The sequence below is a fragment of the Rutidosis leptorrhynchoides genome, chromosome 4 (genome assembly GCF_046630445.1).
Source record: "Rutidosis leptorrhynchoides isolate AG116_Rl617_1_P2 chromosome 4, CSIRO_AGI_Rlap_v1, whole genome shotgun sequence".
In the NCBI taxonomy this organism is placed as follows: Eukaryota; Viridiplantae; Streptophyta; class Magnoliopsida; order Asterales; family Asteraceae; genus Rutidosis; species Rutidosis leptorrhynchoides.
Genome location: NC_092336.1, coordinates 170,035,768 through 170,039,289, shown reverse-complemented (window position 1 = coordinate 170,039,289; position 3,522 = coordinate 170,035,768). Strand labels below are relative to the sequence as shown.

Sequence of the window (3,522 nt, the reverse complement as noted above, 5' to 3'; positions counted from 1 at the left end):
CTGTTCTATTTACAAGTGATATTCGTTTAAATAATAAAAGGTGAAGACAAAAGACAGATTCGACGAATTGAAGACGCAAACGACCAAAAAGCTCAAAAGTACAAAATACAATCAATGAGGTTCCAATTATTGATAAGAAATGTCTCAAAATTACAAGGGTACAAGATTCAAAACGCAAAGTACAAGATATTAAATTGTACGCAAGGACGTTCGAAAATCCGGAACCGGGACCAGAGTCAACTCTCAACGCTCGACGCAACGGACTAAAAATTACAAGTCAACTATGCATATGAATATAATATAATATATAATTAATTCTTAAAATTAATATATATATTATATTATATTTATAAAACGTCGGCACAAGGAAACAAGCAACATGTGAGCTCTCCCAGCTGGCCATGCGATCAGAAGAAAGTACATGCGATCGCATGGCATGAAAAGTCAGGCCACATCTCCTATAAATTCGCAGTTTGGTGAACGCAAAAATATATATATCCATCTCTCTATCTATATACGTAATATTTATATTTATAATTTATATTTTAATTTTAATTTTAATCCTAATAATAAGGGTATGTTAGCGAATGTTGTAAGGGTGTAAGTCGAAATTCTGTCCGTGTAACGCTACGCTATTTTTAATCATTGTAAGTTATGTTCAACCTTGTTACATTAATGTCTCGTAGCTAAGTTATTATTATGCTTATTTAATCCGAAGTAATCATGATGTTGGGCTAATTACTAAAATTGGGTAATTGGGCTTTGTACCATAATTGGGGTTTGGACAAAAGAACGACACTTGTGGAAATTAGACTATGGGCTATTAATGGGCTTTATATTTGTTTAACTAAATGATAGTTTGTTAATGTTAATATAAAGATTTACAATTGGGCGTCCCTATAAATTACCATATACACTCGATCGGACATGATGGGCGGGGTATTTATATGTACGAATAATCGTTCATTTAACCGAACACGGGAATGGATTAATAGCCACTAGAATAATTAAAACAGGGGTGAAATTATGTACAAGGACACTTGGTATAATTGATAACAAAATATTAAAACCTTGGGTTACACTCAGTCGACATCCTGGTGTAATTATTAAACAAAGTATTAAAATCTTGTTACAGTTTAAGTCCCCAATTAGTTGGAATATTTAACTTCGGGTATAAGGATAATTTGACGAGGACACTCGCACTTTATATTTATGGACTGTTATGGACAAAAACCAGACGGACATATTAAATAATCCAGGACAAAGGACAATTAACCCATGGGCATAAAACTAAAATCAACACGTCAAACATCATGGTTACGGAAGTTTAAATAAGCATAATTCTTTTATTTCATATTTAATTTCCTTTATTTTATATTTAATTGCACTTCTAATTATCGCATTTTTATTGTTATTATATTTAATTGCACTTTTAATTATCGTACTTTTTAATTATCGCAAGTTTATTTTATCGCACTTTTATTATTCGCAATTTCATTATCGTTATTTACTTTACGCTTTAAATTAAGTCTTGTATTTATTTATTATTTTACATTTGGTTTTAACTGCGACTAAAGTTTTAAAATCGACAAACCGGTCATTAAACGGTAAAAACCCCGCTTTATAATAATAATATTACTTATATATATATTTGTATTTTTATAAAAGTAAATTAATATAGCGTTAAGCTTTGTTTCAAGATTTTCTCTGTGGAACGAACCGGACTTACTAAAAACTACACTACTGTACGATTAGGTACACTGCCTATAAGTGTTGTAGCAAGGTTTAAGTATATCCATTCTCAAAATAAATAAATATCTTGTGTAAAATTGTATCGTATTTAATAGTATTTTCTGCTAAAAATATAAAGCTATTTTATATACACCTCGTATGACATCAACTGCAGAACAATTAGCATTCATTGTAACAGCCGAAAGTTCTTCCATTTTCTTTCTATTTATGATTAGATCTTTCAGAAATTTAGCATATCTTGGCATTCCTGAAATCACATCAATGAAAGGAATATTTACATGTATTTGTTTAAACATATCCAGGAATTTGGATTGCTCGGCTTCAGGTCTTTCTTTTCTCATTTTACTTGGGTAAGGAAGTGGTGGTTGGTATGGTTTAACATAAGGTTTAGCCTTAACTGTGTTATCTTCATTAACCTTTCAAACTACCGGTTCTGTTTCCTTATCTTGCTCAGGTTGTGGTGCATGTGTAGTAGGAATAGAGTCATCAGAAATTACAGGTATTTCAGGTGGTTTAAGTGTAATACCACTTCTCGTGGTAATGGCTTTAGCTGTTTCATTCCGGGGGTTAGCATTTGTATCGCTAGGTAGACTTCCCGATTTTCTTTCACTTATCAACCTTGCTAGGTTACTTACTTCTTGTTCCAGATTTTAGATTGAAGCTTGTTGATCTCTAAATGCTTGAGCATTTTGTTCATTGGTTTGTTTCTGAGATATGAAAAACTGAGTTTGAGATTCAACTAGCTTTGACATCATGTCTTCTAAATTTGGCTTTTTATCATCGGTTTGTGGTGATTTAATTGGAAAAATAGGTCTTAGCTGGTTGTAAGCATTATTAGATACTTGTTGATTGCTAGGACCTTGTTGGTTGTTGTATGGAACATTTCGGTTATAATTCTGTTTTTGATTGTAGTTTGGTCTTGGCGGTTGATAATTATTCTGATAATTATTTCCAGGCCATTGGTTCATGTATGAAACATTCTCTCTTTGTTCCATTGTTTGTTCAATACTGAGACAATATTTTGTCAAATGTGGTCCTCCACATTGCTCACAACTAATTCGTATTGCTTGAATATCTTTAGTCATCTTTTCCATTCGTCTTTCGAAAGTATCTAACTTTGCGGAAATGGAATCAACGTCATGGCTAGAATCGGCTCTAGCAGCTTTAGATGATCTAACGATGTCTTTTTCTTGATGCCACTCATGTGAGTGGGAGGCTGTGTTATCAATAATTTTGTTAGCTTCAGTTGCGGTTTTCTTCATAATGGAACCACTAGCTGCTATATCGATGCCTTTGCGTGTAGTAATGTCGCATCCATGATAGAATATTTGCACTATTTGATAAGTGTCTAAATCATGCTGAGGACATCCTCTCAATAACTTTCCAAATCTTTTCCATGCCTCATATAAAGTTTCATTTGGCTTTTGCGTGAACGTAACTATTTCTCCTTGAAGTCTCACGGCTTTAGATGACGGAAAGAATTGTTTAAGAAATTTTTCAACTAAGACATCCCATATATCAATCTCCCCTTCAGGTAACAATTCTAACCAATCTTTGGCTTCTCCCTTTAAAGTCCAGGAAAATAACATGAGATAGATCTGTTCACTCTCAACTTCTCTGATTTTGAATAGAGTACAAATCCTATTAAAGGTACGAAGATGTTCGTTTGGATCTTCCTTCGGCGCACTACTAAATTGGAATTGATTAGTTACCATGTGTAGGATTTGTCCTTTGATTTCATAATCTGGTGCATTAATGTCTGGTTGAGTA

The 3,522-nt window shown here is 33.0% G+C and overlaps 1 non-coding gene across 1 annotated transcript; it reads left to right on the top strand.

Moving 5' to 3' along the window:
* Window positions 1–3,102: 3,102 nt before the first annotated feature.
* Window positions 3,103–3,209, top strand: LOC139846119 (small nucleolar RNA R71). The gene has a single exon (XR_011758860.1). It is a non-coding gene; the product is annotated as a small nucleolar RNA R71 (small nucleolar RNA).
* The last annotated feature ends 313 nt before the right edge of the window (window positions 3,210–3,522 follow it).